General features: G+C 36.7%; 1 pseudogene; it reads right to left on the bottom strand.

Annotated features, from left to right (window-relative positions):
* Positions 1 to 244: 244 nt before the first annotated feature.
* LOC122211544 lies at positions 245 to 23,046 on the bottom strand (annotated as a pseudogene).
* Between the last annotated feature and the right edge of the window lie 1,504 nt (positions 23,047 to 24,550).

Here is a 24,550-nt window from a genome sequence, read left to right as displayed (position 1 = left end):
GCATTTACTTGAGGTTCAACATGAAATCCTACAAATAAAATTCATATAAACACAAATCTATATCCAGTTATAACAGATAGCAAAAGACAACGTATAAACAAAGAAAACTAATTGGTGGCTGTATATATTTGGACACAGTTGTGTCTTGTACAACTGATCTCAGATCAACAGATGACCAATCTTCAATGCTGTCTTACAAGATGGGTTAACTTTAGAAACCCCCTGCCATTTTCTTCAATGTCCTCCTTTAGTATGGATGGTAATTGTCTTGGTGATTGCCATGCCGTCCAGAGGCCTTGCCATATGTGCTCTGTTGGCCACTGTGGTCTGCATATCCCTGTCCATTCATGTCCATAGTTGTCATAGTTATATCCAGTATAAGCATGGCTGCCATAGCCACAATAGATTTGATCACCGCCATAGGCACTATTGTAATTTCCATATCCTTGATCATAATAGTTACTAAATCCTTGGTTCCAGTTGTGGTGCTTACCTCATCCATGATGCCTGGTACCACTCCTCCTGCAGGTGCAGCTCAGCTGCCGCACCACTTCCTCCTTTTTGTTGTTGTTGCTGCCTATATACCTCTTTGGGTTGTGCAACTTTGATCCACTTCGCAGAACCAATTTGATGGTCTCTGCTTTCTAATGATGTCTTTACTGACTCTGTACACGCGATAAAACAAAATCGTCTTGTCTCATGTGTTTTTGTATCCATGGGAATTCAATATTTTCAGTCTCTCTAAAGGCTTCAAAATATTCTTTAAATTGTTCTTCAGAAGTATCTGGGCTCAATCCACTCACAAAAACCCTGATGGGGGGGGTTCTTTTCCTTTTAAAGCTTTGGCCTTTTGGATGTCTATCAAACTGGTCTGTCGTCCAGTTTGTGTTCCTTCAGTGCCAAAACCTTATCAATGCTAGCAGCATCTTTGAAAAGCACATATCCAAGTCTTCTTGATCTTCCAGTCACTGGGTCTGTTTTAATTGTACAGCCTACAACATCCTCAGATCGGGGAAAGATAGATCTTTCTTGCTTCTATCCCAGTTCAAGCCTCCAATAAACATTTTACTGTCATCCTGCTGATTTTTGCACGTTGATTTTGTTTTTCTCTATGTTGCTATACTTTTTCATGCCCTGCACTGAGGCGGCGCTGTCCGTCAGGGTGCTGGTGTGCAGTCCCAGTGGCATCAGCAGCGGGGGTGGAGCCTGGGATGCTGCTGGCTCTAAAATAGCCGAAGAGAACAGTTGGTTCTTTCAGGGGATCAGTAATATTGACAGATCTCTGGCGAGACTGATGAGAAAAAGAAAACACGCATGACAAATACGAGAAATGAGAAGGTTACATCACTACAGGTTGTACAGAGAGTAAAATGTTAATAAGGGGGCTATAATTAGCAATTTTATGACAGTAAGTCCAACAACATAGAAAATAGGCAAATCTAAAAGCCATTCCTAATAACTCTTAACAAATAGAAATACAAGGGAACTTCCTTAACGGAAGTTTGACAAAGGGCTTCTGTGAAAAACTTAATGCTAATGTCATGTGTAATGATTAAGACTAAATACTTTAAAGGTCAGGGAAAAAGGAAGAATGTCTGCTTTCATCGCTTGTATTTCATACTGAATTGGAAGGGCTAGCAAATGCAGTAAGAAAAAAATAAAAATAAAAGCATTCTGGCTAAGAATAAAGTAAGAAGTAAAATAGTTTTTATTTACAGAATACACCCTTGGCTAAGTAAAAACTTCAATGGAATTTAACAACAACAAAAAAAGTACTAGAACTTGTAGTTGAGAATATGGTTTCTAGATTTAAAAACAATATACTTAACAATAAGTACCCTCAAAATTTAAAATAAACTATTTACAATAGAAAGAAAGTGTGGTAAGTTGATTTCAAATATTATTTGGAAATTCAGATATCCTAATGTAGGCAAAAAGACTTTGCAAACAAAAATTTTGAGAATACACAATGTCTGATTTTAAGACTCGTTATAAACCTCTATATCCCATGTCAATATGGAACTAACATAAAGATAATAAGATTAACAGATGAATGAAAGAAAGCAGACAGTTCAGAGATATGTGAGTATATATGTATATGTTTATATACAGAGAGAGAGATAATGTACATAGAGAAAGAATATATAGGAAGAATAATCTTTTAAAACAAAAGTGTTGGGACATTTATATATCAGTATGCATAAAAAGAGTCTTAAATGCATACATTGAACAGTGTAATAAAAATAACTCAAAATGTATCATCAACATGAAAATAAGCTACACATTTTTAGATTTCTAAAAATAAAAATTAGAGAAAAACTATGTATCCTATGTGTATGCCAAAGTATGATTTATTATATATATAAATATATACATATATATATATTGAACTTATTAAAAAATAAGAATGTCTTTAAAAAGATACTATTAAGGGAATTAAAAGATAAAGACTGGGAGAAAATATTTGAAAATCACATATCTGAAAAAAAGACTTCTATACAAAATTATAATTCTCAAAGCTCAATAATAAAAAATGGTGTATCAATAAAAAAATGAACAAAATATTTCTAGCAGATAACTCACCAAAGAAAATCACAGATGGCAAACAAGTCCATGAAAAGTGTTCAAAATCATTAGTCATTAGGGGAATGTAAATTAAAACTACAATATAATACCACTACCTACACATTTGAGTAGTAAAAATAGAAAAATTGGGGTGCCTGGGTGGCTCAGTCAGTTGAACAAACTGACTTCGGCTCAGGTCATAATCTCACAGTTTGTGGCTTCAAGCCCCATGTCAGGCTCTATGCTGACAGCTCAGAGCTTGGAGCCTGCTTCGGATTCTGTGTCTTCCTCTCTCTCTGCCCCTTCCCTGCTCGCACTCTGTCTGTCTCTCTCTGTCAAAAATAAATAAACATTAAAAATTATTTTTTTAGGGGCGCCTGGGTGGCGCAGTCGGTTAAGCGTCCGACTTCAGCCAGGTCACGATCTCGCGGTCCGTGAGTTCGAGCCCCGCGTCAGGCTCTGGGCTGATGGCTCGGAGCCTGGAGCTTGTTTCCGATTCTGTGTCTCCCTCTCTCTCTGCCCCTCCCCCGTTCATGCCCTGTCTCTCTCTGTCCCAAAAATAAATAAAAAAATAAAAAACGTTGAAAAAAAAAAAAAAATTATTTTTTTAAATGGACAAAAAAAAAAAAAACCTGATCATACCAACCATTTGCAATGATATGCAGGAACTGAAACTTTTATATCCTGTGGGTAGGAATGTAAAATGGTACAAGTTTTCTCATTTAGGAAAAAAGTTTAGAAGTTTGAAAAAAATTAATGTAAAATATAGATAGATCTACCATCATCTGTGTATTTCTAGGTATTTATCCAAACCAAATAAAAACATATGTCCCAATACACAGACTTGTGCATTACCATTCTAGTATCTTTGTAATAGTAAAACCTTAAAATAACCCAAATGTCCAAAAAAAGTTGAACGCATCAACAAACTATGATATAGCTATACATTGGAATACTACTTAGCAACAAAAAATAATTATTTACTAGTACAAAACACATTATGGGTGAATCTCAAAATAATTATTGTGAAAGAATCCTGACAAAAATCATACTCTGTGTTTGAATTCATATTAAATTAAATCAAATAGGGGCGCCTGGGTGGCTCAGTCGGTTAAGCGTCCGACTTCAGCTCAGGTCAGGATCTCGTGGTCCGTGAGTTCGAGCCCCGCGTTGGGCTCTGGGCTGATGGCTCAGAGCCTGGAGCCTGTTTCAGGTTCTGTGTCTCCCTCTCTCTGACCCTCCCCTGTTCATGCTCTGTCTCTCTCTGTCTCAAAAATAAATAAACGTTAAAAAAAAATTAAAAAAAATAAATTAAATCAAATATATGATAAGAAATGAAAACAGATTAGTGGTTGCCTGGAAACAGGGTTTAGATGGGGAAGGGCTGGAAGGAGGAATTAAATATGCAGGAGGAACCTTTCAGCATTGATGGGTATGTTTAGTAATGGATAATGGTTTCATGGATATGCCAAAGTCATAAAATTGAACAGTTTAAATAAATGCAGGTTAGTTTTGCAGATCATAAAAACACATTCTGGTTCACTTTCAGAAAAATAGAGCCATATTTTCTCATGTCACATGTACCAACTCAAGAAAAATATTATTTGTAACACAATCTCAGTCACATACTTAATCTTACAAAGCTTCACAAGTTCTTAATCATAAGCATCTGTGTACAGGTATTTAGGTAGATAGTGTAGCTGATGTGATATGTTTATTAAGCCCTATGAGCAATGTTAACAACAATTATACTCCTCAAGCTAATAGAACATTCATGTTTGATGTTTAAATAATTTCATTATCAAGATGAATAATAGGATTGACTTTGACAACTTTGTTAATTACTGATTTTGACAGGAAGCCAACACTAATTAGAATTTCATTTTTATAAAATGAATACACTGTTTGTAATCAGCCAAACATCCCTCAATTAAGTCAGAGCTCTAATATTGCCCAAGTTGTCATTTTAATTACTCCCTAATATATGTAGAAAAATAAGTATTTATGTTAATTGTAAAATATTACTTTATAAACAGACTAATTCATATGTGAATTTTTGGTAGTCTACTGCCATTTTGCTACATGTGATAGAGACATAAAAAGTATGTTTATCACTTCAGTTATATTTAAAAACTATAAGTTTCTAAGGATTAACCTTTTATAATTATTTTAGAAATAAAAATGTTTTACTCTCCTATGGGAATGGTAACATTGCAATAACTGCAACAAAACCCAAAAGTTTTCTTTGGGGTTCCTCAAGTTTGACCTGCAGGGCACAGGTTGATAGTATGTCTAAAGTGCACCCCAGCCAACTGGTAGACCATATGGTTTCTTCCTAGTTCACTTGGAATTGTTGAGTCTCATCTGTTTTTGGAGAAACTTCTCGAAGAAAGTCATTCTAGTCTGTCCTGTTTGTTCATGCGAATAGCAAGGTGACATTTCCACTCCATGAAATGACAGAATGAAAGTAGTCCCACTTGGGGGGTCCACAACGTGGTAAGTGTCCCTTTCTTTCCAGAAGTACCTTGTGTATCATTTTGTGTATCATTGAGATTGTATTCCTTGTATGGGGAACTAGGCATTAAATTTCATCCTCCTGAAAAAATAGTGATTTGCACCTTAGGGTTAGTCATAAGAATCCTTCAAGTATTTAAAATCATGGAAGACATCCAGACAGGTCAGGCTCAATTGGTTGAATTGTCTTACTTTTTGTCCAAGGTGGAGTCTGGGAGATCTTTAATACAGCCTGCTGTTTCTGAATTGATGTTTCGGACCAAGTAGAAAGGTCAATACAGACACTTAGGGAGAATGCCACCTGGCTTTCTAAGCTAAATGCTGATGGTTTATAGGGTTTATTCAGCTGAGAGTGTGGGCTACAAGGTTGAATCAATAGTACAAGTTGTTATCATTTTGCTGTTAAGGTCGTATTGGTAGTAGCTTTAGTTAAATGCCACATAAAACATTTCAAACTGATTTGGTTTGGGGCCTGTCAGTCAAATCAGAATCAGAGTGGCAGACAGTATACATGTATGGGGAAATTCTAGTGATTTGATATAGAAATGAGGGTTGGTTATTATTAGGAGATAATTCTCCCTAGATCTGTTTCATACTTGAATGACTTCTATTAAGTTGTGTTGTTTGAACTATCTTTTCAAGGATGTTTATACAGCAAACATCATTGGAAGACAGAGATAGTATCTCACTCCAGGGGAGAGGGCATAAGGATTTCTTTACTGTATAATTTGTCTTTCCATGGCAATAGTTAGGCCGGCTTGCAAACACCCCAGTTTAAGAGATTGGAGCTTTCTAAGCTTGAGGTTCCTCAGATATAATCCAAAACCTCTACATTCAGGACATCAGATGGGCCTTTTCATATTGCCTGGGGGGATGGTAGGTGGAAGGAACTGATGGTAACAGGAAGGTTAAGGTATCTATTGTGCCTTGAGTAACAGAGTTCTTTGTCTCTGACTCAGAAGTCTAATGTTTCTTGCTAACATCTATGAAACTGTGTCAGGATAACTCCTTGTTTTATAAGCAAGGTAAAAATCTCAGACATTTCACAGTTCTTGCCTCCCTTCCCTCATTTTGTAACCAAAGCATTAATTTCTGAGAATCAGATTGGTGATTCCTTGAACAAAGAGAAAAAAGTGATTGGGGCAGCAGTTATGGCTTTTTATGTTTTTTTTGCACAGTTGTTATACTACTTCATGGAAGCTTTATTTTGTAGGGACCAGAGTCTTTATATTGTCAAAGCCAAAATTCTTTGAAAAGTTTGGGGGTCCCATTTTGTGAGTAAAGTCATTCTAGTAAATAGCCATAAGTCCTTTGGGGGGAGAACTGAGGGATGCATTGCAGTGTATAATTGCCATAATTTTGTCTGTTCCTTCTCCTGGACTCCTGGTTACTTCTTTAGTCAGTCAGTTTAAGTTGTGAAAACTGGTTCAGATCTGAATTGGCATAGTTTGTGACTTTAAACCAAGGTAGCTATGAATTGCCCAGGCTCTTTTCTTTTGTGTAGATTAAACAGTACCTTTTTTGGTTACTTATATGTTTTATCTCAAGGGAATTCATGGTCTCTTGACCATCCCCAAAGATTTCTAAGGATTCGTTCACCTGTTTGCTACTCAGATATTGATATTCTTTATAATAATTGCAAACAATTTGCCTCTGATAGTTAAACATCATTATTGTCTCCTTTATGTCATGCCCTGTGCTGCTCAAATGGTCAAATTTATGATAATGTATCCTACCATCAGCTCTGACATACCAAGAACATCTACCACTTTTTTCCTAATAATGCCAGTACCCTACTCACCGAAAGTGTCTGTAAGGCACTTTCCTAAAATTATAGTCAATTGGTAGGTTGATGTTGTTAATCTCTAAACCCAGGAGGTTGCTACCATATTGATAACATTTGCCAACTCCGTGTTCTGACCTTTTGTTCAAATTCTTACCAGATCCACTCCTCCCCCATCAGTATATGTGGACTAAGTCCTCCAGATCACTGAAGAGATAGTATCATTGCTCCTTTAGCTGACATTGCCCTTTCTTTGTCAGGTTGTGTAGTGACCATCCTAATTGTTGATCTTATGGCTAGGAGGTGAGGCAGAGTCAAACCTGAGTGAAGCATGTTGTCTTGAAATATAAAGAAGTAGGCTACTTCTGAAGGTCCTGTGAATGAAGGAAGCCTAGGATTTCAAGGGTTTTTTTTAGTGCATATACTTGGCTTTCTCAAACTCATGTCTCAGTCTCCTAGTCCTCCCAGATCAGGATGCTTACATTTTCATAGTGGACTTGGTGGGTTTGACAATTAATATCATTATTCAGCTTAATATTCAGCTCCATTGTTGTCCAAGTAGCTTTGTGATAGAGAGTGCCAATCTTATGTTTGCCTATAAGTAAAAAAACACAACCCAAAGTGGGGACAATGTGGGAGTGGGAGCTTTACCTATATACTAGTGGGAATTACAGGAGATAGAGTTTGAGTTTAGACCCCTGAGGGAGGGGCCTGGTAATAAGAGTCTAAGATCAAATAGAGTTATAGCAAATAAACTTGGTTCCTTGCCAGAATTTGTTGATATCAGATTTAGGGAGGTCGGAGGGGAGGTTATTCAGATGTGGCCAGTAACTGGAGGAAGAAGGAGAAACTTCAGTGTTAACTGAGGGGAACAGTCAACTTGTCTGACACAAAGAAACACATTCTAGTAATTTTGCTGTAAAGTGAAGAGAAAGAGTAAGACAGAACTAGAGCACAGGTCTGTTACCAAATATTGGACTAGGAAGAACAAAGCAGATACCCTTCCTTTTCTGACTCTAATCTCCTCTTCTTCTTCCTTTGTGGCCTGCAGGTATAGCTTCACCCTTTCCTTCTCTTTTAGCTTCCTCGTTTCTATAGTGCTCTTTGAGGGATAAAACATGTAGCCCACAAGGTACACAGGAATAAGAAAAGGGATGGAGGTATTCTGCAGAAACTGGCTGAACCATATTGGGCAGGTAAAAGGGATTACAAGCCACTATCTCTAATCCCTATGCTTTTGCAAATACAAAATTCTTTTATCCAGATGGTATCTTGTTGATCAGGGAGAGAAAGATTGGGCATCTAGTAGTTAGTTCCACATTTGTGAACAATTGAGAAGGAGACCAACGTTAATATGTTAATCTTAATATATTAACAAGGAAGAATCTATCTCAGGATCAGGGAGAATGATGACTATGAATCTTTTTATTGAAACATATTATTAGTGGAAGAAAGTAGATACAAACCACAGAAGAAAATATGTGAGAGAAGGCGGGAAACTATAAAGGAGCAGTAACTTAATTTATTATTCATTTATTAGCCAATTTGAGAGAATTAAATGGAACCAATCCATTATTTCATCAACAATAGGATGCTGATAATGGTGCTTTAAGATAAAAGAAATGTATGTTTAAACAATATTAGCAATTAAAATAAACAAAATGTTCATATAAAGCCAATATAGTTAAAAGTATATTTCCTTTATTCCTTTATTGACTTTCCCTCAGGAAAAAACTAAGAACCATAAAGTCAGTAATTGTATGAACATTTCCTTTTAATGTCATGAGGGCTATTGAATTCTTAACTGCATTGCCTTTCTGAAACATGGTGTGTAATATGGACTTAAGTGTGATTGTTTTTTTTCCTTTCTGAATGTACACAAACTAACTCCATATTATTAATTTGGGTGACTATTCTCCTAAAGCAATTCCCCCCTCCTTTTTTTTTTAACTAAAGCATTTCCTAATAATAGAATTCTAGAATCTGATATAGTTTAGAAAAAGAATATATGAGACTTTCAAGAAAATTGTCAACTTTCAGAAAGAAGTCTGAGTTAATTATTCTCTTTGGGAAGATACTGTCTGAATATAGAAGGAAAATAGAAATTTTGTAAACTGGTATTGGATAAACAGGAACTGACTCAAAAGAATGTGTGCCATGCAACATCACCAATACGAAATGTTTAGTGAATGCTTACACATAGAACCTATTCTAAATGAGGCAAATACAATACAAACCTTCTCTAGAAGGAATTAATTGTTGTTGTTAAAAGATAACATATGCTCAGTACCAAGAGCAAGGTGCCTGTGTGGCTGGAACATGGTCATCTGGGAGAGAACAGTAGAAAATGATTCCTGAAAAGAGTGTTGTGGCCAGATCATGTAGGGCATTTTGGAAAATAGTAAAGATTACCAATTTTATGTGAAGTATGAACTTTGGAGGATTGCAAGCAGTGAAGAGACACCATCAGATCTGTGTTTTGAAATGATTATTCAGACTGATGTATGGAGAAATGATTATAAGGGGAATATACTATAGAATATAAATAAGGGATACCAATATGGGGGCTATTGCATAGTTGGATATGTGATGGTGGTGGCTTGGATTAACATGACAGTACAGTTGTTGATAAATGATCAGACATGGGATATATTCTGAAGGCAGAGGACAGGATATTCTTCTGTTTTACTTTTTTTTTTTTTAACATTTATTTATTTTGAGAGACAGTGGGGGGGGGGGAGGAGGGGCAGAGAGAGAGGAGAGAGAGAGAATCCCAAGCAAGCCCCATGCTGTCAGTGCAGAACCTGATGTGGGGCTTGATTGGATGCTTAGCCAAGTGAGCCACCCAGACACCACAGGATATTCTTCTGTTTTTATCTGGAGTATGAGAAAGAGCAGTCAGGATGCTTATAGGGTTTTTGGCTTAAGCAATTGCATGAATAGGATTGACATATAATGAAGTAAGAATCTGGGGATGGATCATGTTGGGTATGGGATATCAAGATTTCCATTTTGGACATGTGTACTTAGTGGAAGGATATACAGTAAAGCCTTGGATTGCGAGTAACTTGTTCTATGAGTATTCCACAAGATAAGCAACATTTCTAATAAATTTCAACTTGATAAATGAGCAATGTCTTGCAATACAAATAGTATGTGATAGCAAACATCACATGATCACAACCGAGCCAATGGTTCTTCTCTGTCTCACTCACTCACTGCAGGATTGTGGGTGATCATCTCCCATGCTTGAATGCTCAGTCTCAGACTGTGGTGTTTGGCAGAAACTAATGATTTTTCAGAATGTTGGAATGTGTCCACAAATGGCTCTAGTGTATTTTTTATCACTTCAAAGCACCTATGGATAGTCCTTTACTTTTCCATGCAAGAGTAAGCTTAGGAATGCTTTGCTTCATTCTAGGTCATTGGGTAGATTCCTTGTTAAAGTTGCACAAAAAGAAAAAGATTCCATTGGACCAATAGATAGCAGTGATTCCATTCGTGATAGTGAAAGTCGTCCTATACAATTACCCTCCTCTCTCTTGTCTCCCTCACACTAGCCACGAAGGTTTTCAAAGGTTAGTGCAGGTGAATTTGTTTAATTTTCTTTATATTTTGTATTTTGTTTTTATTTTATTCTTTATTAAAAAATTTTTAATGTTTATTTTTGAGAGAGCATGAGTGGGGAAGGAGCAGAGAGAGAGAGAGAGACACGAATCCAAAGCAAGCGCCAGGCTCTGAGCTGTCAGCACAGATGCTGATGTGGGGCTTAAACTCACAGACCACGAGATCATGACCTGAGCCAGAGTCAGAAGTTTAACTGCCACTGCCACCCAGGTGCCCCTATATTTTGTATTTTCTTTATTATTTTGTGTTATATTACAGTATTGTAATCATTTTTATATGAATATTTTTGGGTTGTGGAACAAATCATCTGAGTTTCCATTATTTCTTATGGGGAAATTTGCTTTGATATACAAGTGCTTTGGATTACAAGCACATTTCTGGAACAAATTATGCTCACAAACCAAGGTTTTACTGTATATAGTTTGGGGAAATATTTGAACCAGAGAAAAAATTGTGGCGTCATCAAGGTATATATGCCATTAGAAGTCATAGGATTATTTTTTTTCCTTCCCCTCCCCCATGGGTTTCTGTTACGTTTCTCAGGATCCACATAAGAGTGAAACCATATGGTATCTGTCTTTCTCTGTATGGCTTATTTCACTTAGCATCACACTCTCCAGTTCCATCCACGTTGCTACAAAAGGCCATATTTCATTTTTTCTCATTGCCACGTAGTATTCCATTGTGTATATAAACCACAATGTCTTTATCCATTCATCAGTTGATGGACATTTAGGCTCTTTCCATAATTTGGCTATTGTTGAGAGTGCTGCTATAAACATTGGGGTACAAGTGCCCCTATGCATCAGTACTCCTGTATCCCTTGGGTAAATTCCTAGCAGTGCTATTGCTGGGTCATAGGGTAGGTCTATTTTTAATTTTCTGAGGAACCTCCACACTGCTTTCCAGAGCGGCTGCACCAATTTGCATTCCCACCAACAGTGCAAGAGGGTTCCTGTTTCTCCACATCCTCTCCAGCATCTATAGTCTCCTGATTTCTTCATTTTGGCCACTCTGACTGGCGTGAGGTGGTATCTGAGTGTGGTTTTGATTTGTATTTCCCTGATAAGGAGCGACGTTGAACATCTTTTCATGTGCCTGTTGGCCATCCGGATGTCTTCTTTAGAGAAGTGTCTATTCATGTTTTCTGCCCATTTCTTCACTGGGTTATTTGTTTTCCGGGTGTGGAGTTTGATGAGCTCTTTATAGATTTTGGATACTAGCCCTTTGTCCGATGTGTCATTTGCAAATATCTTTTCCCATTCCGTTGGTTGCCTTTTAGTTTTGTTGGTTGTTTCCTTTGCTGTGCAGAAGCTTTTTATCTTCATAAGGTCCCAGTAATTCACTTTTGCTTTTAATTCCCTTGTCTTTGGGGATGTGCCGAGTAAGAGATTGCTACGGCTGAGGTCAGAGAGGTCTTTTCCTGCTTTCTCCTCTAGGGTTTTGATGGTTTCCTGTCTCACATTCAGGTCCTTTATCCATTTTGAGTTTATTTTTGTGAATGGTGTGAGAAAGTGGTCTAGTTTCAACCTTCTGCATGTTGCTGTCCAGTTCTCCCAGCACCATTTGTTAAAGAGACTGTCTTTTTTCCATTGGATGTTCTTTCCTGCTTTGTCAAAGATGAGTTGGCCATACGTTTGTGGGTCTAGTTCTGGGGTTTCTATTCTATTCCATTGGTCTATGTGTCTGTTTTTATGCCAATACCATGCTGTCTTGATGATGACAGCTTTGTAGTAGAGGCTAAAGTCTGGGATTGTGATGCCTCCTGCTTTGGTCTTCTTCTTCAAAATTACTTTGGCTATTCGGGGCCTTTTGTGGTTCCATATGAATTTTAGGATTGCTTGTTCTAGTTTCGAGAAGAATGCTGGTGCAATTTTGATTGGGATTGCATTGAATGTGTAGATAGCTTTGGGTAGTATTGACATTTTGACAATATTTATTCTTCCAATCCATGAGCAGGGAATGTCTTTCCATTTCTTTATATCTTCTTCAATTACCTGCATAAGCTTTCTATAGTTTTCAGCATACAGATCTTTTACCTCTTTGGTTAGATTTATTCCTAGGTATTTTATGCTTCTTGGTGCCACTGTGAATGGGATCAGTTTCTTCATTTGTCTTTCTGTTGCTTCATTGTTAGTGTATAAGAATGCAACTGATTTCTGCACATTGATTTTGTATCCTGCAACTTTGCTGAATTCATGTATCAGTTCTAGCAGACTTTTGGTGGAGTCTATCGGATTTTCCATGTACAATATCATGTCATCTGCAAAAAGCGAAAGCTTGACTTCATCTTTGCCAATTTTGATGCTTTTAATTTCCTTTTGTTGTCTGATTGCTGATGCTAGAACTTCCAGCACTATATTAAACAACAGCGGTGAGAGTGGGCATCCCTGTCGTGTTCCTGATCTCAGGGAAAAAGCTCTCAGTTTTTCCCCGTTGAGGATGATGTTAGCTGTGGGCTTTTCATAAATGGCCTTTATGATCTTTAAGTATGTTCCTTCTATCCCGACTTTCTCAAGGGTTTTTATTAAGAAAGGGTGCTGGATTTTGTCAAAGGCCTTTTCTGCATCGATTGACAGGATCATATGGTTCTTCTCTTTTTTTTTGTTAATGTGATGTATCACGTTGATCGATTTGCGAATGTTGAACCAGCCCTGCATCCCAGGAATGAATCCCACTTGATCATGGTGAATAATTCTTTTTATATGCTGTTGAATTCGATTTGCTAGTATCTTATTGAGAATTTTTGCATCCATATTCATCAGAGATATTGGCCTGTAGTTCTCTTTTTTTACTGGGTCTCTGTCTGGTTTAGGAATCAAAGTAATACTGGCTTCATAGAATGAGTCTGGAAGTTTTCCTTCCCTTTCTATTTCTTGGAATAGCTTGAGAAGGATAGGTATTATCTCTGCTTTAAACGTCTGGTAGAACTCCCCTGGGAAGCCATCTGGTCCTGGACTCTTATTTGTTGGGAGATTTTTGATAACCCATTCAATTTCTTCGCTGGTTATGGGTCTGTTCAAGCTTTCTGTTTCCTCCTCATTGAGTTTTGGAAGAGTGTGGGTGTTTAGGAATTTGTCCATTTCTTCCAGGTTGTCCAATTTGTTGGCATATAATTTTTCATAGTATTCCCTGATAATTGTTTGTATCTCTGAGGGATTGGTTGTAATCATTCCATTTTCATTCATGATTTTATCTATTTGGGTCATCTCCCTTTTCTTTTTGAGAAGCCTGGCTAGAGGTTTGTCAATTTTGTTTATTTTTTCAAAAAACCAACTCTTGGTTTCGTTGATCTGCTCTACAGTTTTTTTTAGATTCTCTATTGTTTATTTCTGCTCTGATCTTTATTATTTCTCTTCTTCTGCTGGGTTTAGGCTGCCTTTGCTGTTCTGCTTCTATTTCCTTTAAGTGTGCTGTTAGATTTTGTATTTGGGATTTTTCTTGTTTCTTGAGATAGGCCTGGATTGCAATGTATTTTCCTCTCAGGACTGCCTTCGCTGCGTCCCAAAGCGTTTGGATTGTTGTATTTTCATTTTCGTTTGTTTCCATATATTTTTTAATTTCTTCTCTAATTGCCTGGTTGACCCACTCATTCGTTAGTAGGGTGTTCTTTAACCTCCATGCTTTTGGAGGTTTTCCAGACTTTTTCCTGTGGTTGATTTCAAGCTTCATAGCATTGTGGTCTGAAAGTATGCATGGTATAATTTCAATTCTTGTAAACTTATGAAGGGCTGTTTTGTGACCCAGTATATGATCTATCTTGGAGAATGTTCCATGTGCACTCGAGAAGAAAGTATATTCTGTTGCTTTGGGATGCAGAGTTCTAAATATATCTGTCAAGTCCATCTGATCCAATGTATCATTCAGGGCCCTTGTTTCTTTATTGACTGTGTGTCTAGATGATCTATCCATTTCTGTAAGTGGGGTGTTAAAGTCCCCTGCAATGACCACATTCTTATCAATAAGGTTGCTTATGTTTATGAGTAATTGTTTTATATATCTGGGGGCTCGGGTATTTGGCGCATAGACATTTATAATAGTTAGCTCTTCCTGGTGGATAGACCCTGTGATTATTATATAATGCCCTTCTTCATCTCTTGTTACAGCCTTTAATTTAAAGTCTAGTTTGTCTGATATAAGTATGGCTACTCCAGCTTTCTTTTGGCTTCCAGTAGCATGATAAATAGTTCTCCATCCCCTCACTCTCAATCTAAAGGTGTCCTCAGATCTAAAATGAGTCTCTTGTAGACAGCAAATAGATGGGTCTTGTTTTTTCATCCATTCTGATACCCTATGTCTTTTAGTTGGCGCATTTAATCCATTTACATTCAGTGTTATTATAGAAAGATACAGGTTTAGAGTCATTGTGATGTCTGTATGTTTTATGCTTGTAGTGATGTCTCTGGTACTTTGTCTCACAGGATCCCCCTTAGGATCTCTTGTAGGGCTGGTTTCGTGGTGACAAATTCCTTCAGTTTTTGTTTGTTTGGGAAGACCTTTATCTCTCCTTCTATTCTAAATGACAGACTTGCTGGATAAAGGATTCTCGGCTGCATATTTTTTCTGTTTAGCACACTTAGCACCTTTTATTTAATACTTCTTCCTTTCAAGATAAGCATAAGGCATTATTTTAGAAATCCATTCTAGTAAAACTTACTTATAGAAAAATGTGTAAGTCATAATGCGTAAGTTGTATGATTTTCCACATAGTGAACATGCTCATACAACCAAGACTCAATTGTAACCAAATTCTGTTTATCTGTCTATAGATTCATGATGTTTCTATTTGCCTCATTTAAAAAACGTTTTGTATATTAAAAATGTGATTTTAAAATGTAGATGGAGGTGTATGTGATCTAAAATGCATTGATTGGCAGAATCCAAGAAACTGGTCTTGCATCCCCATCAGTCTTTCACCCCAAAGTAACACTGACATCCCTACCTCACCCACCATAGTGTTGCATTTTTAAAATAAATTAAATAATGCAGGACACGTTTACATTTCTTAACTTTTTACCCCCTCAGTATTATGTTTGTGAGATCCATTCCTGTTACATGGCAATGGTTCATTCATTCTCATTGCTCGGTCTGTGGTACTCTTGTGTATCATGTTATAAGCATTCATTTTTCTGTTAGTAACCATCCAGATTTTTATTATATTTCAGTCTTTATGATAGTAAAAATTCAGTGTTTCATTGGACAAGTTTTTGTATTTCTGTTATGTATATGTGTAGGAATGTGTTGTCTACTTAGTTTCAGTAGTTATAGCCAAATAATTTTCCAAAGATGTGTATCAGGTTAAAATTTTACCATCAGTAAATAAGGGTTATACTTGCTCCATATTTTGCTTTTTGAGCAATTTTAGTTGGTTTGAGCAATATTTTGCTGTGGTTTCATTTCTATTTCCTTGATTACCAATAAGTTGAACAATTTGCCATATGTTTATCTGTTATTCAAATATCCTCTTTTTTGAAATGAGTATTCAAATCATTCACCTATTTTTCCATTGTGTTTGTCTTTTTGTTATTAATATGTAAGGAATATATATTATATGTTACTATTTAACTATTCTATTATAGCCCAGTTTATCAATTCCTTTTTTACCCTTTATATTGAGTAATTTTTGTTTCCTAATTTAAAATCTTTATTTACTCCTAAGGTCATAAATATATCCTCCTCTGTGTTCTTTTATAAACTTCATTGTCTTAACTTTCACATTTAGATTTACAATCCATCTAAAGTTAATATTACGTGATATATAATCAGTTGGTGTGTGTTTATATATATATATATATATATATATATATATATATATATATATATATATATAAAATCAATCTCCAATTGACCTTGCATCATTTATTAAAAAGACTATTTTTTTCCCTGTAGCAATTAAGTGGCTCCTTTTTATAATTCAGATAAAAATCTGTCTCCATGGGCATCTGGGTGGTTCAGCCAGTTAAGTGTCTGAATCTTGATTTTGGTTTAGGTCATGATCTCACAGAGAATTCACACCCCATGTAAGGCTCCACCCTGAGAGTGTGGAGCCTGCTTGGGATTCTCTCTCCCTCACTCTCTGCCCCTCCTCTCCTCAGTCTCTCTCTCTCTCTCTCTCTTTCTCTCTCTCTCAAAATAAATAAATAAACTTAAAAAAAATCTTTTAAAAAAAGTCTGTCTCCAGATTATCTATTTTTTTCCTGTGTTCTATTTATCTGGCGGTATCACTGTATTCTAACCAGTGTAACTTTATAATGTTATGATACCCGGTAGTGTAAGTTTTCCAGTTTGGTTCTTCTTCCGGTTTGTTCTAGCTGTCGTAGGTTATTCATGTTGGCATACACATTAAAAAAATAGCATTTCAACTTAAAAATACTGTACTTTCTATTGTGATTTTGATGAATCTATACATAGAATTTGAGGTGAATTGACATCTTTATAATACTGACTCTCTAATTTATATCACGGGGTATCCCTTCATTTATTATGTCATCTTTAATTTCTCTCAGTTAAGTTTTATAGTGTTCAATGTAGGATTATTACACATCTTGCTTTTATTTATTTTTATATTTTATATTACAAGCTATTATAATAGTTCTTTAATGCAAATGCTCACATGGTTTTTGTGTGCTCAAAAATATTATTTTACTTTGACTTTGAAAAATATTTTAGTGGAATATGACCCTTTTGATTGACAGTCAGCACTTTAGGATGAAAATTTAAAACCCATCTACTGCATTCTTAACTTTTGTTATTGTATTTTTCACTTCCAGAAATTATCTTTGACTTTTTTATGAATCCCAATTCTTTGGAGAAGTGCTCTAAATTTTTATCTATTTTGTCAATCTTATTTTTTGTTAACTAGAACTTATTAAGCATGGAACCTTAAAAGTCTTTGATAATTTTAATATATGGATCATCTGTAGGTAAACTTCTGTTGACATTTTTTGTTACCCTCATTTGTGTCGTGCTTAGTTTGCTTGGCAAAATTTTTATTAAAAGCCAGACTTTGTGACAAAAAAAATTATAAAAATTCTAGATGATGTAAATGCCTCTAGAGAGAGATCACTCTTTTCTTTGCAAAATGGGTAATGCAGGGATTGAGCTGAGTTTAACCCAATTTCCAGTTTTAGACACTTACTATTTACTCCTGCTTGCATTTTACATTGTTGTCTCACCCGCCCAGCAGTTTCATAAGTTGTTGTATTTATCAGGGACCCACCAGCCTGGCAAGATAAGAATAAAACTTGTCTTCTCAACACCTCAGGGCTTCAGAAAACTATGATAATTTACAGAAAATCTCTGCCTTGCATTTTAGTCTCCACTCTATACTGCTTGAAAATTCCATAATAATTTTGGTAGAACATCTGGTACATTTTTGACCTCAGTTCTCCATTTTTGTTTCACTAGAGTCCTCAGCCTTTAAGTCTCTAATTTTTTTTTTTTTTTCTGCTCAACTAATGTAAAACTGTCAGTGCTGTGCCCAGCCCACACCTACAACTTCCGATTTGCCTGGAATCAGCAAATATCCTGTAAGACAATATTGATGCAGTATGATGGCCTCCTTTTTGAGAGATTTCTCATGTCTGTGATTTTTTTTTTCTGCTAAAGTCGAATTGCCTCATCAATTTACCTGTGTCTTCAAACACTGTTTTTGTTATATTTTCTTTTGTATTTTATGTAGATTTTCTAGTTGAGTATCTCTCAAAAGAGACTCATTCTCACTATGTGATATATTCTTTTTTTTTTAATGTTTGTTTATTTTTGAGAGAGACAGAGAGACAGAGCATTAGCAGGGGAGGGGCAGAGAGAGAGGGAGACACAGAATCAGAAGCAGGCTCCAAGCTGTCAGCACAGAGCCAGACACGGGGCTCAAACTCATGAACTGTGAGATCATGACCTGAGCTCAAGTCAGACGCTTAACCCACTGAGCCACCCAGGCACCCCACCAGGTGATATATTCTTAAATCTCAAAATCAAGAGAATAAATTCTATAGATCTTGGTCTGAAGACGTGCATGCACACACAAACGCTCTGAATATATATATATATATATATATATATATATATATACACACACACACACACACACACACACACACACACACACACAATTATTACAATGATTACTGTTCATCAGGAATATAGTCAACGGTATTGCAATAGTGTATGGAGACAGGTGGTAGTTACCATCTGAGCATAGCATAACCTATAGACTTGTGGAATCATCATGCTGTACACCTGAAACTAACGTAACATTAAGTATCAACTATGATTAAAAAAATGAGTGCTGTTCACTTTTAATCTATAGGTAGTCTTATTTTTTATTTTAATTTTGTTATGTCCCTATAGTTTCAAAAATTTCAGACAATGAAAATGGAAAACTATCCTTAGCAGAAGTAAACTTAAATTGAAAAGGAATATGATTTATTAATGAGATATGTGTGGGTGCTATTTGGAGTTTTTAGATTATTCTTTTATAATTCAATAACAAAATGTATTTAGTGATAAACATTTTGTTTTGATCTATCAAAAATAAATTTAAATATTATTATAACATTAGGGATAGTGATAACTGTCATTTATTTATTTTTCATAAACAGGGTTTTTATTATTATTAGAGTAAGCATGGTCTTCTAAAGACCATGTTGGTTATCTTTGGTTTTCCTGGGGGTGGGGGGAAGAACTCTGTGCCTCTGCTACTGTTATCTAATAGATTTTTACCTATGAACAGTTGAATGAGTTACAAGATTGCTTTTTAAATAATACATGAGCTTGAACCCTATGATAACATTTTCAGAGGATAATTATTTGCTAGAAAAATGTATTTGAGAGCATGTAAGAATCTTGTGAATCCTTTCAATCACTTTAAGTGCATATCTAAAAAGCTTCCAAATTAAATATACAATGCTGGCTGATGTTCACTTGTTGTTATTTTAACTCACACTGACAGTTATATACTACCTCTGTGTATATACTGTTTATATATGTGTTGATATACATGTATTATATACATGACTATATACCTTGTGGCTGTTTCTGTGATGCGAACATCAACATCAAGCAGTATGTATTCAGAATATTTAGTTTAGGTGGATTATTTTAAAGCTGTTTTTGTTTGAGAGAAATTTAAACTGTATTCTGCATTCTAAATGTCTTTAGAAGTTTCAACATTTGATGGAATTAAACACACAATTAAAAAATATGATTTAGCTTGTTTTGAAGTGTGGGGTTTATAAATATTGTTACCAAGGTGATGATTTCATTTAATGAAAACATCCCTTGACAGAATCAGATTTGGGACATGAAAAAGTTCAGTTAATAATAGTTTATGTAATGGATGAACAACAGAAGTTAACCTTTTCTTATTAGGAGGTATTTATTTATTTACTGACTTAGTTACTTACTTACTGAGATGAGAGAGTAGCTTTAATGGATTCCCCAAATGCATAATAGCCAGGGAAGCAAATCGGGTCATGATAAATAAATGAGGATTCTGGTACACTTCATTTTTAAAAGGTGTAAGTATTTCCTTATCTAGGGGAAAGGTAGCTGGCAATGGGTATTTGGGGAAGATATTATTCCATTATTATCACAATTAAAGGCTGAACAGTGTAATGGGTAAGAATCTAACATCAGGAGTGAGATTGTCTTGGCTTATATCCCAGCTGTACCATTAACTAACTGCATGGTTTTGAGAAAGTTACTGTGTCTCACTTTCCTCATCTTTATAGTTGAGGAAATAATAATATTAATAAATAGGGTAAGTGTTGAGGTTTAATTATTGTATGCGAGATGCTTTGAACAGCACTGTTATTATCATGGAGATCAAATATTGAAATAATTTCTGAGAAAAACAGGTAATATATTCACATTCACATTTTATTTGAAAGAGATAAACTTTCTTTAATGTATTATTCTTACGACCAAAAATACATTTTGGAAAAGGTGCTGAAAACAAACGTGTAATAGCCCACATTATCAGAGTTTGCCTTTTGAAATGTTGAGGATCAATCATATTGTTGAGACTTTATTTTTCTTTGCCCAATTAGTATTTTACATGTGGTATTTTTCTATCACGGGAATTCATGTTTTTTAGCATAGGATATAAGTAGGATAGCTATTTGCCATTTTTTTACAATGAGAAATTCAAGCAGTCTTCTGTAATCTTTAGATCTATCTGCATCAATCTTTGGTAGTTTTTTATTCCTTTCATACTAAGATATTCCATGATAATCTTATACTTTCTCTGCTCCACCTCTGGGATCTTGAATTTCTCTAAGAAGCTTTGCTTCCTATAACTAGGGTATGCTATTTAGAAAACATCTGGGTATTGATATTTTCATTGCTCCCAGGCTGTCATTGCTTCTAAGTATCCTCAGCAAACATGTGTTGATATCTATCTTATCTATCAACCCACCCGCTTACCTACCTGTATGTGGGTATTAAAAACCATAGACAGACATTAGAATCCTCCAATTCTAATCTAATTAGCACAAGGCTCTTCTAGCATCTCTTTAAAAATATTTGTAATTTCCTTTTCCAACAGAAAGAAACAAATCTCCCATTTCCTACATTTATCATTTGCTTAATCTTCAAATACAAATGAAGTACTTGATTCAGACTCGCTAATCCACATCACTATGGAAAATGAACCTACTATCAAGAGTTCAACATGGGTTTATAGTTCTTTGATTTTTTAGCAGGAAGCACGAACACTTTTAAAGTGTCTGCGTGAGGGGCGCCTGGGTGGCTCAGTCGGTTGAGCGTCCGACTTCGGCTCAGGTCACGATCTCGCGGTATGTGAGTTCGAGCCCCGCGTTGGGCTCTGTGCTGACTGCTCAGAGCCTGGAGCCTGTTTTAGATTCTGTGTCTCCCTCTCTCTCTGACCCTCCCCCGTTCATGCTCTGTCTCTCTCTGTCTCAGAAATGAATAAATGTTAAAAAAAAAAAAAATTAAAGTGTCTGCGTGATATTTGCTGATATGTTGGGGAAAGCAAGACTAATTCAATGTAAATGGAAAGGAAACCTCATAAGTACATGGATATAGAGAACAGTGATGCATGGGTATGGGTATTATTTTAACAGTCCATCACATTGTGTCACTGGACCCAAATGACTCCTAACCCTTCACATTTAATGTATACTCACTTATAAGGTCCCCCAAGTCTTATCTAATCATGGATTCAGGATCATAATCCATTATTTTGTGAGCATATCAAGTCTGTATGTACACGATGTACGTCCTCTTCTTTCAAAGTTCTCTGAAGCAAAAAGACAAGTTATCCAGGCTGCATACTGTTTCCAAATGGTTACACTCTGTGGTAGGCAGAATTCTAAGATGCCCCCCAGATTCCTCCTCCTAGTGTACATGCCCTGAATAGTTGTTTCTCTTTCTGTGGGGATGGGACCAGAGAATATGATGGTCTTTCATAGGATTAGATTACTGATCACTTCACTTTCAGTTAATCAAAGGGGTGATTACCCTGAGTGGTCCTGATCTGAACAGGTGAGTCTTTTAAAAGAAGGTGAAGCATCAGACACATGCTTCTTTTGATTTAGAAGGAAACACACTACCAGTTCGTAGAGAAAACCATGTGGCAGGGATGATAGGTGTTCTCCAGTAGTTGAGGTCCTTCGTCCTGCAACCAGAAACTGAATTCTGCCAACAGTAATCTTGGAAGAGTTACTTGAGTCTCGGAAGAGATGATGGGTCTGCTCAACACCTGGAATTGAGCCTGGTGAGACTCTGAACAGGGAACGTGGCAAATTGTTGGTACCCAGACTCCTAACCCATAGACATTGTGAGATAATAAATTTACGTTCTGTTAAGGCGATGGTTTGTGGTAATTTATACTGCAGCAATAGAAAACGAATGTGTGCTCCCATTTAAAACAATAGAGAGGAAGAGCTTGTTCAGAGAAATTGTGAAAGTCAGGCACATGTCTCCGGTTTTCTTATCCTAACAGCAGGGAATGGTCTCTGATTTGGGCCCCAGTTTTGCTCCCTAGGAGCACTTTCTTAGCCTGGCTTTCTCTGTAGTTCTTGGCTCTACCCTTTAGACTGTCCATCCTTTTTCAAAAGAAATGGTTCATGTTTGCAGCAAAGCAACCCTCCTGCGGTGTCTGTTTCAGAAATGGGGCCAAGAGACCTCATTTAATTTCGAATTTCCTCAGCCCCTGCTTCTCAGTCCAAGCTGGCAGGGTTTTTAATAGTACCCTTATTTAAATAACTTTGTGAGTTTCCTATGACATTTTGGAAGGCTTACTCCCTGCCCCAAAAGTCACATTAATTTCATGACAAACTTCTCTCTACCTTAGGGGTGTCAGGCAACTATGTAACAATATTCATATGATTTTTTGAATTCCATTTTTGTCAAGCTGATAAGATCTATTAGGCACAGCTTAAATCTCTCTGAGATCTTTAGAAAAGCCTTTGCTACTATATCTTTGCTTTGATCTTTACCTTGAGGCCACTTATTGCTTCAGAATCTTTGCCAGACCCAGAGACTTGAGATGGAAAAGCTTTATTTTCCAAACCAGCTGGTCGTGACGCCTCCATTTTTTCCCTCCAAATTGACCTTGCAACATGAATGATTCATTTTTATCTCTTCTCTTTGTTCTCATACCTTATCCTACCCAGCTAAAAGAAGCCAGCAGCTATTTTGCAAATGTGGCTAGAACATGTCCTTAGCCAGATCCTCTAGCTCCTTAGGTACAGTTACTGTCTTTCCAGGAACTTTCATGTTGCCCGCTTGTTCTGTCTCTACACATTTGGGTCCCCAGTATCCCATCCTCCACAGCAGTTTCCTCACCACTTTTACAGACACAGTAGCAGTTTGTTTGATGTTCCTCCAGGCTTGACATTAGGCCTCTCCCTGCTGTTCCTCCTCTAGTACCAGCCTCTCCTGCTGCTGATGGTCGCAAAGACAAAGCAGTATTTTAGGTTTTTGTTATGACAGTGCTCCATTTCAAGGTACTATTTCTATACAGTCTATAATTGTACACACACACACACACACACACACCTCCAGAACCAGAGGCTTAACACACCAACAATATTTTTTCTCATAATTCTGTGGCTCTGCAGTTTGGGCTGGATTCAACTGGATGTTTCTACTACTGTTTTCTACTGGAGGTACTCGTGTGACTGGTCATTCAGTTGGGGCTGGATGGACTCACAGAACATTAGGTGGTTACTGTTGATTGTCATCTGGGCTGCATGTCTACAGCTTATTACCTGGACTTCACACATTAGAAATAATACAAGAAGCCCCAGTGAGAGGTGTATGTGTGTGTGTGTGTGTGTGTGTGTGTGTGTGTGTGTGTCTGCTTTTGTTACTTTTGCTCTTGTCCTATTAGACAAAGCAAGCCCCATGGCCAAACCCAGAATCAATGTAGAGTTGACTACAGAGGACATATATGCATATGTATATGCATATATATGTAATACATACAGAAAGGTTCGTTGGGTGTCATTACTCTGATACCTTTCAGTTTGTTGATAGGTCCTATAATTTTAAAACTATGGGTTAAAACCCTAACCCTGTGACTCCCCCAAGCCCCAAATGCCACAGTTACTTAAAATTTTGGGTACCATGCCTGGGTTTGCTGTGTGCATTTTTCAGTGTACATTGGATCATCTGGTTACCTACGTGGTCATCTGGGGCGCCTGGGTGGCTCAGTCGGTTAAACGTCCGACTTGGACTCAGGTCTCCATCTCTCGGTCTGTGAGTTCGAGCCCCGCGTCGGGCTCTGGGCTGATGGCTCGGAGCCTGGAGCCTGCTTGGGATTCTGTGTCTCCCTCTCTCTCTGCCCCTCCCCCGTTCATGCTCTGTCTCTCTCTGTCTCAAAAATAAATAAACGTTAAAAAAAATAAAATTATTTCTCCTAAATCTCAGAGTCTGGTATGAATTTTTTTCTGCCTTATTACTGTATTATTTATATTTCTTGGTTCCACTTGAATTTCCAGAGGTTCTCTTTATAGAACATTCACCTTCCATCCTGTCCTGATATCCTTTTTCTGTTCCCCTCGGGGAGAAAGCGCTTTCTTCTCTAAAGAAGAG

Source organism: Panthera leo, chromosome F3 (genome assembly GCF_018350215.1).
Source record: "Panthera leo isolate Ple1 chromosome F3, P.leo_Ple1_pat1.1, whole genome shotgun sequence".
In the NCBI taxonomy this organism is placed as follows: domain Eukaryota; kingdom Metazoa; phylum Chordata; class Mammalia; order Carnivora; family Felidae; genus Panthera; species Panthera leo.
The sequence above is the reverse complement of the archived record's forward strand: the minus strand, read 5'-3'. Positions and strand labels throughout refer to the sequence as shown.